This window comes from Crocodylus siamensis, chromosome 4, assembly GCF_052110815.1.
Source record: "Crocodylus siamensis isolate JL-2025a chromosome 4, ASM5211081v1, whole genome shotgun sequence".
Taxonomy (NCBI): Eukaryota; Metazoa; Chordata; order Crocodylia; family Crocodylidae; genus Crocodylus; species Crocodylus siamensis.
In genome coordinates this window covers 127818359-127832271 of record NC_143398.1, presented here as the reverse complement: position 1 = coordinate 127832271, position 13913 = coordinate 127818359, and positions in this window count along the sequence as shown.

The window sequence follows — 13913 nt, the reverse complement described above, 5'->3', positions numbered from 1 at the left end:
TTAAATAATAATCACCAGTCTGTCTGCTTCCATGCACTTTTGGCCTGCTCTTTCCCTAAGCTTGCAGGCTCTGGGGTAATATGAGTGTAGTTCACTGAGGGCCTAGTCCCAGTCCCCAGGCATTCTGTAACTCAACTCAAAATTTTAAAAAGGCAGCAGGTTTCTGGTCTTCCATAAGTCAATCCAAAAGCTACTTAGAGTCATTTGAAAGCAAAACCAGTCTGTTGCCTTGCCCTTTGGCCATATGGTCTAGTGGCCTTGGTTAAAGTCTTTGCTCCTGTTACTTTACAGATAAAGGTGCACACTCTGTCCCACAGTTCTTTTGCAAAGCTACACTCCCAGGAGACATGCTGCTCCATTTCTTCCTCCTTCCATCTTATTCTTGGAAATCTGGGAGACCAGACCAACCACCAACTAGTGCCTTGCTTTTACGGATAGTACATGGCATGAAATCTGCATGTTGTGTCCTGTACCCCCTCCCATACACCATGTGAATTCCCTTTGCTCTTGATTCCTCATTCTTTGCTCGAATCAGGATTATAATGATCTTGTTGCTAGACCAAAGTTCTCGATTCTCTTGGATACAAGAGGAGGTTGCCATGCCCACAGCACCAACAGTAACAAATAACCCATGCACCACTGTTGTACAGCACAGGCTCAACAAGAAAGCTAACAGTGAAATTCTCAACTGAAGCCAGGACTACAATAACCTCTCCCCCTCAGGAGAGAAAAGCCATACAATCCCTAAAATCCAACTGGTTTGAAATAGTAAGCAAACCAGTGAACAACAGTGGAGCATTATTATACTCATCTTCAGCTTTCAAAACTAAATCAGTGAGGCCAACAAACAATTCTATGATACCAAATACAGGTTGCCCTCGCTTTATGCTGTACATTTGTTCCTGGAACATGAAGCATAACTCAAATTCACACAAAGGGAGCCTAATTTACAATATAACAAATAGGGATATGTCCCAAGACACTGACTGTACTGACCCCCTTGACTGTATTGACATGGTGTTGCGCTGCTCCCAAGGGAGGTACAGCTCCAGAAGCAGGGCACCAGCTGTTTTGAGCTGCAAACACTGCTGCCAGGTGGCTTCATGGCTCACAGCTGACAGGGCTTGACCAGACCAGGCTGCAGAGGCCAGCACTACAGCCCAGCCCAGGAGCCACCACTTGGCTCAGCCCCCACATATAATTTTTTCTTCCTCTGCCTATGGAATCACTCCCACTGCACTGCACAATGCAGCTGACTGTGGGCTTCCACCACACCAATTGCATAAGAGTAAATTTACCTCACATAAAACAAATACATTATCAAATCATTCCCACACCAGTGATGGATGTTACCAGCGTGTACTCTAACATTCTACACCACAAAGGCCTAGCAGCCTGCCTGAAATACCTTTAAAAACATGGAGTACACTCTGTGGAGTACACACAGATTTACAACATGTTGCACAAATCATTCACTTCATCCTCACCCACAACCAGTGGTGGATTAACATTTACTGGGGCCCTGGGCAAACAGAAAATTAAAGGCCCTCCCACCAAGCAAGGGCAGGTTCCCTCTGTGCTTGCCAGAGGGCTGTGGCTGGGCCCACCTGGCTTCCTAGGCATATCTAGGGTGAACCAGGGGGTGCAAGTGCCATTGAAGTGAAGACAGCTCCAGCCCCAACCCATCCCCTCCCCTTAGTGGGTGTTGCACAGTTGGAGCTGTCATCCCCCAGCGCTATGGAATGGGCTTGGGCCAGGGCCAGCTTGTGGGGGCAGGGGAGAGGGGGGTATGAGCTCCACCCCCGGCTGTCCACCCGCCTCTCTGCTGGCCTGGACAGGGTGGGACGAGGCTGTCCCGTCCTGTCCCAATGGCACTGGTGCTTGCCACCCACAGATGGCAGGGAGTGGGAGCGGGGCCGCCCATGGGGCCTCCTGGCAGCAGATGGTCCCAGGAAACCACCACTACCTGCAGGGAGCCCTGTGCCTGCCCCTAGCCTCTGGCCCTGGCTCAGCTAGAGAGGAGGAAGTGCGTGCTGCCCGCCCCATATGCCTACAGCCAGGATGCCCTCCTGGGCAATGCTGCTCCTGGCACCCCCGTGTACTCCTGATTGGCAGAGGCTCCTGGGCCTAGGCCATGGGTGACTAGTGCCTCCTGAGTTGGAAGGGGCACTTGCTCCCCTGCCCCCCCAGAATACAGTCAGCAACTGGAGAAGGGGGGTCCCCCTGGAGCCAATCCCACAGGCTGAGGTGGTGGGGGTCCCTGCGGCCAATCCTGCTGACTTGCAACTGGCAGTGGCACAGTGCTGGCACTTCCAGGCACACCACTGGCACTTCCAAGTCAATGGTATCAGCCATGGAGGGACCGCTTCTCCTGGGGCACTCCCTAGCCAGCGCTCACCTGCCCCACCTGCCTGGGAATGCTGTTGTCAGGGGGTGCACCAGCACTCTCAGGGGGTGCATGTGCACCCCATATGCATCACCACTGGCCTGGTGTTAATCCACGCCTACCCACAACAACTTCAGTTTCAACAATTGGCACTTCCTCCAAACCATGGGCACAAAGATGGCCCCAAACTCTTCATGAGCAACTGGAGGAGGAATTTCTAGAAAAAAAAATACACCATCAAATCTGCACTGTACCCATGTTACATAGATGATATTTTCATGGTCTGCACTGAGCATCATCCCAAGCATACCAAAAATAGCTATAATCTACAGTCAGGCCCTCAGATACTACCACATCTGCTCTGAAGAGAACACTTGTTATACCCACTTAAAAATCTGCCTTCATACAATAAGACACTCCAGGAGAGAAATAAACAATATCTTTGAAACAGCTACCCAAATACCCTTCAATACCCTGCTACAATACAAAAAACCCAAAATCCTTCTGTGACTACATACCCCTGGTGGTTACCACACTGGAAATTATTAGAATAGGGGTGCTCATCCTCTGGCCCCGTGTCACCTGGCCCATGGGGCTCCCCACAGATGTGTGGTGAGACCCACAGGGCATGACTGTATACACTAGATTGGGCACACAGGCAGCATGAGACCTAATCCAGTGTTTGGAGCCAGATAGAGGCAGTGCAGGCCCCAATACCAGGATGTGGGGCTGGGTGGAAGCAACACAGGGCCCCAAAGCCTGATCCCAGCATGTAGGATGGAGCAGAGGCAGTGTTAGGCCCTGGGGCCCGATCCCAGCTAGTGGGACTGGACATAGGGGGCAGAGGACTCTGATCCCAGCATGTAGGACCAGAAGGAGGTGGCATAGGTCCCCAGCCCCCTGATCCCAGCATGTAGAGCTGGATGCCCCAGAGCCCAATCCATAAGCATGTCTTATGTGCATCAAGCTAACAGTTCAAAATTAGTGCCAGTTCTGAAGTCTGGTTTTTACTCTCTCCATTTTTTGGTTACATTTTGGTTTTCTCTTCTGCCCCTGTGATTCCTAGGTACCACTCAAACCTTTGTCTGAAGACCCTCCAGTTCTCTTCTATATTCCCTGATAGTAGAAGGGCAGGTAGAGGTTGCAACACTTCTATGACCAACATCATCAATATTTGTATAACATGCTGCACAAATCCACTTCATGAACAGCGCGAGCCCCTAGTGGCTGGGGGGACACGGCGGTGGTGGGAGCGTGACGGTGGGAGTGTAGCAGCAGTAAGCGCAGAGCTCCCACAGATGCTGCCAGCACTGTTGGCAGGGATGCACTGCCACACTAGGGGTGCATGTGCACCTGCATGCACGCCCTATGCATCGCCCATGATCCACTTCATCCTCATCCACAACCAGTAGCAAGTATAGTCCTTAGACCATCACTGTGCAGAAAGATCATAAATGTGCAGACTATAACTGCAGAAAGATCATCTAAGTGACCCTTGTCCTTCCATGTGGCTGCAACTTCCTTTTCAGTTTAGAACTCAAATCCTTTCAAGTTCTGTCTCATTTACAACTCCTGACCTGTGTGATCCCCCAGTTCAATAAATACAAGCATACATGAATGAGAAGAACTAAACAATGAACTTTATTGTGGAGCAGTAAGCAACCTTTGCAGACCCATGTCCCTTAACTAACTAGCTAGCTAAGGGACTATGTATGTCCCAATTCCCAACTTCTGTGATCTTCTGTTAGGGGGTACAGCAGGAGGCTTAATGCTCTTGTTACTTTAAGAGAAGGCAGGCTGTGCGAAAACCAACCTGCAGGTGTGACAGGGGGCATTTAGGAGCCACATGACCTAAAGGGGCTGGACTAGCAGAATAAAAGCAGGGCTTGAGCTGGGCAGGCAATCTAGGCCCAGAGAACTGTAGAGAGATGAGCTCCGAAGCAGCAGGGCTGTAGCAAGGCTCCAGTCTGATACCGAGCTTGGTTAAGCAAAACCAGTGGTTTAGGAATTGAGACTGTAGGGGCAGTTGAGATTTCAACTAGCCCAGAAGCGGGGCCAGGGCCCACTGGATAGGGGCCAAGGCCAGGAAGCAGGGCCACAGCCAGGATCACAGATCTGTAGCCTGTGAGAAGCAAGAACCAGGGTCACAGACCCACAGCCTGTGAGGGGCAAAAACAAGTAAGGCCAGAAAGCCTATAGCCTGGGAAGTCTCGACTGGCCTAGGAGTGGGGTCAAGGCCCCAGTTTGGTGGCCAAAGATTGAGAAGAGGTCATAGCCAGAGACTGCCAGGGCCCAGGAACTCAGAGATCTCACCTGGCCTAGGAAGAGGGGTCAAAAGTTAAGGAGGGCCACAGCCAGAGACTGGTAGAGGCAGAGACCCACAGCTCAAAGGAGGGTGGAGACAGGCTAGTGGCCCAGGGCCTCTAAAAGGTGGGAACAGGGTCAGGGACCCATGGCAGTGCCTGGGAGTAGCTAAGATGGGCAAAGTGTCTGGGTGTGGGTAGAAGGAGAAAGAGGCCTGAGCCCAGCAGGGGCTAGTGAGTGAGGGATTCGTAACATCTATGAGGCTTGGGCATGGCTACTTATAGCGGAGAGGATGAGATGAGCTCCAAAGCAGCAGGGCTGTAGCAAGGCTCCAGACTGATACCGAGCTCGGTTAAGCAAAACCAGTGGTTTAGGGATTGAGACTGTAGGGGCAGAGAAGATGAGGCCACGTAATTAGCCCTTAAGGTGATAAGCAGTGACACTTGGATTCTTCAGTATGAGGCCTTGCCTGGGGAGCCCTGGGGCAGCCTCTCTTCTTATAAAGACATAATTACAGCAAGGCATGGCAGGAAAGTTGAAGGGGAGATTGGCTCCAAAGAAAGCAGAGGTAACAAGGGTTAAGGGAGGCAGGGAGTGTCTAGGGACTTCATGGCCACCCCTGGGGAAGACCCCATGACAGGGAGCATTACTAAATTATAGCTTCTATCACTACAGAAAGGACCTCAGGATGTCATCTAGTCCAATGCCTGGCTCAAGGCAGGATCATCCCTGACTAAACCATCCCAGTCAAGCATTTGTGTAGCCTGCTTAATAGGTTAGCCAGGGAAAGATAATTCATATCCGTGTAATCTGTGCAGGGGTAATATATTTTCTACAACATGGTGGATTTATGTTTGTTTACCCAACGTCCTGTCATCCCATCCTCCCAATACACCATTTTAAAACTTCCCTAAGGTACAGGAAGTTTGGAATGAGGACAGGTGATGAACACCATGCAGACAACACTCATATCCAGCACTGGCTCAGATATCCAATCTCTGCTTCCCAATCTCAGCGTACACATGCATCTGTACACAGCCACACACACAGGTACAGCATGTTGTAGCTTTGATTTGGGCCTGTAAGAGTAAGACTATTTTAAGCAACTTTTATTAAAAGCACCAAAGACAAGTTATTCCACTATTTTCAGGTGTTCTACAACAGGTTAACTAGCTCTGGCACAAAGGAACAATACTACTTTTGTCCCTATGAAGATTAGTTCCTGGAAAAAAAACCAATGTAGTATGGAAATACATTCAGTCTTTGCATGGCTTATCTAACCCTCTATTGTTTCCCCCAGTGTCAGCATGTACTAGAAGTTTTTTGTTTATTTAAAAAAAAAACCAAAAACCCACAATTCATCCTGTTTTCAGTTTGCCCAAGCAGAACTACTCAGAGAGCTCAGTGCAGTTCCCTCGACTTGCACTAAATTTAAGATAACTAATCATGCAGCATGCACAAAAGCTTTCAACCAATCATCAGGGTTATCTGTCTTCTGGGTAGAGCTTAAGGACAAATTCTGGTGCCCTTATTCAGACAAGCCTGGCTTATTTCCCAGCAGAGAAAAAAACAGAGTCTACAGAGTTGCTTTGTCCCTGTCCACAAAGCAACAGAAACAGTGAAAAGCCATTTGACTTTTCTTCCTAGCTTCACCTTCACCCCAGTGTTCTTAGTAAGCAAGCTGTTAGTAAGACAAACTCCCAGAGATCCTGGGGTGAAAAAAAAAACCGCTCATCTGGATATGGCCAAAGAGGCTGCAATGTAGTCCTTGGTATATTTGCCTGGATAACAAAGCTTTGCCATGATTGGAGGCAAATGTGAAAAAAATTGAGATAGTTACTCTTAAGTAACCTATGAGGGTACATCCCTGCCCAGCCACCACCCCTATGTCTCTCTGAGCTAGGTAGCCAAAGAAGAGCAGCAACCACAGTGGGGCAGGGGCAGCCTGGGGTGGCAGCCAGGCAAGCAGGTTAACCCTTCCCTGCCTGCTCCCCTGGGACAGACAGACAGTACGGACAGCCACAAGCAGGGGAGGGACAAAGGAGAACCCCAAGAGGCAGGGGGGAGCCCCTTTCTGTCCTCCAGGCCCCTGCAGGCCTGAATGTATGACTGCTCCAGACTCAAGCTAGCACTAACACCCATCAACACTGAGCAGTTCACAGTGTAATGAGTGACAATGCCCTAACTCCCCCAGTGGCATGGAAAAAGTCTTTGTCAGAGCAAAGAAATGAACCCAGGTCACTTAGGCCCTGTTTTAGTGCCTAATTCAACCCCAGCATTCTTCTCCCTTTCCTATACCCCAGACAAATTGGTCCAAAAATTAGAATAAAATCCTTGTCAACAGATACTGGGGTGGCCAGTCAAGCCAGTAATATACTATTCAGTGATCCAGATGTCTGTGTGAATACTTACTTTCCTTTTGCTTGGAGGCACAAAACATTTCTTTTGAATGCTAAATTTTAGAGAAAATTCCCCAGATCCCACTCCTATCCCTCTTCCCCTCCAGTTGCCATGCAAACTGGAATACTGGCTCCCAGTGTCAATACAAAAGAATCCTAGATGCAGCTACATAAGATGCTAAAAGTGCAGCAAACTAATTCTACTGTGCATTAGCATGTTATGATGAAAGCCATGCTAATGAGCAGTACAATTAGTCTACTGCACGTTAGCGTCACTTAAAACTATTCTCCAGCTACAAAAACCCTCTTTCCTATTGTCATACTGCTACTTGCTGTGCGTGAGGACCAGAGATAAAGTTTTCGGGACTTTTAGCGGACGGTGGGGTCATGCAGGTCTGGCTTGCACGTTGTTGCGATTAAACAATTGACAAGGAGTGGGTGGGGTGATGAAAAATTGAAGGGTTTTAGTTACAGCGGCAGCCATGGGAGAGAGAAGACAGAAGCAGACGAGAAGAATACAACCGGCAGTATGTGCTGACATGTCACGGTGATAACAAACGGCGTCCAGCGGTTGCTAATCGCGGATGGGAGGCGGAAGCTAGATGATCAAGCTAGCGTAATCAGCTAGATGATCAGGCTCCTCGTAATAACGGAGCGGGTAACAAACGACCTCGCTCAGGTGCGGCTAGGCGCTCCCTTATATTACCTAGGTGACACACGTGATGATGAGCGGTAAGTTTGCCCTGTCACCTGTCTGATTTTTCAAAAAGCACACGCTGCAACTTTCCCCTCCTTGGTCCTGTGACATGAAGGGCGGGGACTCCTGCCATCTTGTCACCTCGCGCACTAACGTGGTTATAATAGGGAGACATGCCCCCTTGCGCGAGGCAGCAAGATGCTCTAGATTATGGTACCATACTCATCTTCAGGGTACTGCTCTTGTACAGCCGAACTCATAGTTGCTTCGTCACCGGGTAAGTGGGTGTATACAAATGCAGATAAACGTACTAATCGCGACTTTAGCCACTGCAATAGAAAACAGAATAAACAACATATTATAATGCCAACAGAACAAACGGTTAAGGCTGTAACCGCTAGGCGCTTTAAGTGACCGAGTCCGAACACATCAAGCCAGCTAAACATCCAGTCAAAGTTAGAACTAATATCGCGGGCTTGGTGAGTAAGGTTGAGGGCAACATCAATTCCTTGCAGGACATCGGTGAGATTGAAGCTAGCTGGGGTAAAACACAAACAACATTGTAGTTGACTGTCACTTTCAGACGGAGAAGAGCCATTGTAGATGTCGTTTAGGGTGGTGCAAAAGCCGCCTTCTGTGGCTAACAGATAGTCTAACCCGAGGCAGTTAAAGTAAACGGCTTGTTGAAGCTCGTTGATCACTTGTTCCATTTTTTCAAAGCCAGTTTTTGTTGAATTGCCAAAAGCCTCAAAGCTTAGTTAAGATACACAAGTTTGGTTAACGCAAGGGGGTTACCAACTGAAGGGAATATAGTGCCTAGCCGTTCGAGGTGGGACAATTGATCCCATGCGCTGCGTTTTCCGCAGCCAGTCTGCGGGCGTTGGAAAAAAGGTGACTCGCAGTAAAGTATAAACTGTTTCATGTTGAGGGCGGTGGTGACTAACATCCATGTATAGTCAAGATCTGGCTGGGTGTCTAAAAAGGCATGAGAAGTGGTAAGATTAAGCCCTACCCATCCCGGCGGTAAGGCATCTTTTGGGGTACGACTATTACAGGGAGCGGTTGCTGGAGAATTGGAATAATTGTGGAGAATTAGCTTCAGAGCGTGCGCACACACTTGCCCGAAAGCCACTGGGCTAAAGTTTGATGCAACGTACATGACTACATCGGTAGTAGTCGGGTAGTTGCACTGCACTGCTGCTCCTTTACAGGCCGAGACTAAGGTTTGAAGGCCTGCTGGAAGGGAAACGACTTTTCCGAAACAGGGGGTGCTTATAAGTTGGGAAACTCATGTGGAATGGTGGCAACTGCTATTATTAAAGGTTGGCCACCACATAAAAATTGCTTGCTTCATGGAGGTGTTACATAACAGTAGTTGGTCTATGGCAGTACCATTTTTTAGCCACACTATGGGGGCCACTGAGTTTGTTAAATTAATAGGATTCAGGGAAATGCCATCAACTGTGCTGGGATGCCCCGACCGGCAACTAGGAAAATTGGCCCAGGATGTGAATTTGAAGGAATTATTAAAAGTAAATGGGGTAAACGAAAGGCCTAACTGCTGAACACTGGGAACTCGATTGGTACATGCAACGAAGGTGCCATTTTCTCGCGTATCATTCACGTAATTGTGGGACACAATAGCTAATGTCATCAGAAAGGAATTTTCTCGCAAGTCATTGCTCAGAACCTGCAACAAGATAACACGTTAATAACAATTAAACAAGACCTACACAACAAGCTAAGATTTACGGCAATTTTGGGTCACGTCAGCTTAGCCAATTATGGTGCGTTAATATGTGAGTACGAGGACCTTCACACCAATATGTATTAGGGTAAGTGACGGGTTGCAATACGGTGGCTTCAAGGGGGGCTGACGGATGGGGACCCTTAGGAATCATGAGCCATAGAAGATCACCTGCTGCGTAAACAGGTTTCCACGGTGCAGGGGATGTGGGGGCTCCAGAGTCCCAGTGCGGTTTGTCGGAGTTAAGATTAGCTAGGACTTGGGGTAAGTGTCGCTCCCATCCTTTGTAACTGCTGTTTCCTGCAGTTAGAAGGGCTTGTTTTAAGAGACCTATAGCTCTTTCTGCTACTCCATTGCTCTCTGGGTGATATTGAAGATGCATGTGGAGCGTAATATTCTGTGCCATGGCAAACTGGGTTAGTAACTTGCTAGTGAAGGGGGGTCCTCTGTCTGCTTGCAATTCGACAGGTTCACTCCACCACTGAATTATCCGTTGGAGTGCATCTTGCACATCTTTTGCTGTGGTGTGTTTAAGAGGAACACAGGCCACATTGCGAGTTCCTAAGTCGACAGCGACTACCCCTTTCGGATGGGATTTTGCTCCCGGTAGAGGGCCAATAAGATTGATTTGCCAGGTTTTACTGGGACGGAAATGGATGGAGGCAAGAGCCCCTCTTTTGTGGTGTCTTGTGGCAGTGGGCTTGCTGGCTTGACAGGCGGCACATCTCCGGGTGGCGGCGGCGACCCACTGATGGGCTCATGCTTCAGCTGGGTTGCCCCCTAGTCTTTGCCATCGGCGAGATGCTCTATCAGCACCAGGGTGACCACAGAACTGAACAAGGTGGTCTGACGAGGAGGCGGTAGGTGTGGAGACGCTGGCCGTTGCCGTCTGGAGCTTGGCATCGAGGTTCGCATGGATCAGCTCTGTCTCAGTGCGGTGCGACCGAGTATGTTTTATTAAGGGGGGCTGGTGAAGACTATCAGTAACCTCGAAGACAGTGCCCCATAGAGGAATATGCGCAGTGGGGGTTGCACCACCGGTGTCGGTTTTATAAACGTACTCTGAATCAATCGCTATAATGCACGGTGGTCGGGCCGGATTATGGGCCATTGAGATATGTTGGAGAACACTAAGGAACCCCAAAAGTTCCAATGCCTGGGCATTGGTATCATAGTTGATCTGTTGGATTTCCATCCAGTCACATGCCTGGCATGGAGCACCGTACTTCGAGGAACCCTTAATGCACCCATCCCATGCTAACCACGCTGGTTGAGTTGTTCTGTAAAGGAGAATGCGGTCCTGGTAGGCCGGTGCTGGCTGGGGGTCTTCTTGGAAGTGCCAACTGCCCCACTTGGCATAAACATCATTAACCAGCCTAGCCCAAGTTACTGGTAGGCCACCAAAGCAAGCAGATGGCCTTCTGGGGTTAAGGCCAGGCAAGGTCTTGGCACCGGGCCTGTAAATAACACCGTGCTGTACTGAAAATGGGCTTGCCAACTGGAGGGCCAGGCAGGTGAGGGCAAGTCCATACCAGTGTTGCTCGCCCACAATGGTGGCAAAGTTGTAATAAATTGGACCACCTTGGGCATTACACACTACCACCAATAATTGGTCTTTCGACCAGTTATAGCTGACTCACAGGGAATCCGTTGGTGTGAAACTGAAGGTGCGGTAGCGTGCAGAAAAACTCAACGAGTTCATTAAATTTCTTTGTGTCAGAGTTGTCCCAGAAGCGCCAGGCGTGTCCCCATGTTTTTCTTTGAAGATGTCGAACAAAGGGGTGCAAGCATGGCGGCAGGAAGTGTCAGGCCCACATCAGTTGCCCTAAGAATTCTTGGAACTGTTTTTTCATTTTCGGATGATGTTCTCTTCAGGTGGCTAACTGGTCAGGCTTTCCAATTGATATTCCTGAGGGTAAAAATGTAATTCCTAGGAACGTGAACTGCTTATTAGGCTTGGTTACTGATTTTTCCATATTAATTGTCCAGCCGGCCTAAGTGAGGGCCACACAAGTTTGATCGCCTATTTCCTGCACCATGGTGGGGTCAGCACCAATTATTAGTATGTTGTCTACGTATGAATAGATGTATACGGATCTTGGGGTTGCTATGCTTTCGAGAACTGGTGCTAGTGCCCCCACTGCTGCTGCTGGCGAATTGCGATAGCCTTGTGGACATACTTTCCATTTATACATCACTCTGTTTATGCACATATTAAGAAGTCCTTCTATATCGTCTAAGGGGATGGAAAAGAACATGTCTTTCAGGTCAATGTTGTAGGCCCATGATTGTGTGTGCAAACGTACGTCGTGAAGTAGTTGAGTGATGGACAGCACTGCTGGGGTGGCCAGGGCTCTTATTCGATCATTGGCTGCTCTATAATCGACAATGAGTCAGGCTTGGGTAGGGTTTGATGGCTTCGCGATGCCCCATCCTGGTGAAAGGTACTTGGATTGGGTAACGACTTCTATTTGGCCCTTCTCAAGAAGGGTCTGCAATAAATTGTTAAGGCTTGCCCTTAAAGGTTCTTTTGTGGGTATCGGCCAGAACTTCCATAGGTTTTTCCAGAGAAGTTCAGGGCGGTGCGGGTGAACCTTGACGGTGGGCAGCACGATGGAGGGCTCTCTAATCGGGAGGGCTTGTAACACGGATCTTCCAAGATGAAGTTGTCTTATGCCGCTCACTCCTAACAGAACTTGGTTGCCCAAAACGGCTCGGAACGAGCTCGCTGCTGCTCGCACTGGTTTGAAAAGTGAGATTAGGATTTTGACTACTTGACACTTTCCGTTGCATTCAGTCCTTGGACAAAGATATTGGCCCCCATACTAACATGGGGCAACGTGGGAGTGATAACATTGACTTCTGCTCCTGTGTCCAGCAGTGTACGGTGGGGCGTAGGGACAGCTGCCGGGTCGGAAGGGTGGTGGTACCATATTGTAGCGTATGGCCACTCATCCCCAGGTGGGGCTCCGGAGCCAGCCACCACTATTCGTTTTTTGGGTGCCTCTCTCTTGCTTCTAGTCCATCCTGGTATTCATTGTTCCAATGGAATCCTAGGGTGGCGGCTAGATTCTCTTGCGTCTCCTGGTCCAGTCGGCAGATTTGCTGCTTACTCATTCCTTCCTGATTGAGGAGGAACCTGAACATGGCACGGTCTTTTGGTGTGCACCGCGGGGGTCTTTCAGTTGGCTAATAGTGTAGCAATTGGAGCCACCTGAGGACATGGCCATAACAGCCGAAGTGAGGTCGCCAGACGGGGAGGAGGGGCGGGGGGGGGGAGGTCGATGGGCAGTTTATGGAGGGCCTCAGGCATACTACTGACTGGCTGTCTGAAGAATGTTTGTAGCCACAGGCGAGAGGTCAGATCATTAGGCCAATAAAAGTCACAGGCCGCAGTTACTCCCGCCAGTAGTATCAGGACTGATGCCGGATCGGAGAGGTATCGCTGAGGGTATAGGGCCACCTGTTGTTCTGGGGTAAGATTCCCTCTTGCATTAATATTTGGGTCCCAGTGATAATAAGTGAACCCTACTATATAGTTCATCAGTTGGTCACGTCCTCTGCCGGTGGCGGACTTGGGCCCCTTATAGACCGTATGCAGCGTCATGGATACAGCAATAACTACTAGCGCCGGGAGGGGAATTGGCCAGTCATGATTGTGAATGGCAGCATTAACACCTCCTAATCCGGAGGCCCAGGTGGGGCTACGGAGCATCATCGTGCTTTCTTCTTGGTCCACTCGATCATAACCAAAATCTATGACCATGCGGCCCAGCCAAACTAACAGCAGCTCCCCCGGGTGGTGGGACATGGTGGTGATTAGGTCATGTATCTCCGTTCGCGACTTACTTCGCCAGGAGGTGCTCGTCACTGGCTATCCTGCAGGCCCAATGGTGATCTTAGTGGTACTTATCGGGTAGGCCGCAGATGTAGCAGGTGTCGTTAAGGGCATGGACTGTGGCACGTCAGGCAAAGCTGGCAGTTTCGGGTAAAGGGCAGATGGAGCTTCCTCTACCGGCCCACCCTCCGGACAGTTGTATGCAGGGGGCGGTGCTGAGGGCGGAGCCACAGGCTTCCCTGGCGATGGCGCCTCCGGCACCTGCTTCACTTTCTCTCAGCCTTCATCGGCCGCCCGTTGCACCGCAGCATGGAGTTGAGACTCCAAATTAGTGTATGACTGCACAGTATTTACAAAGTGCTGATACAGAATACTCAGGCATTTTGTCTTATCCCACATGGGCCCCATCCACTTGTGTGCGGTTTTTCCATGCATTTCTAAGTCACTTATCAGATCTGCCACCATATCACGTCCCATGGAGCCCTCCTTCAAGGGTGGGCAGCGGTAGTTATCTGCGGGCGTATCAACCCCAAGGCTCTTTA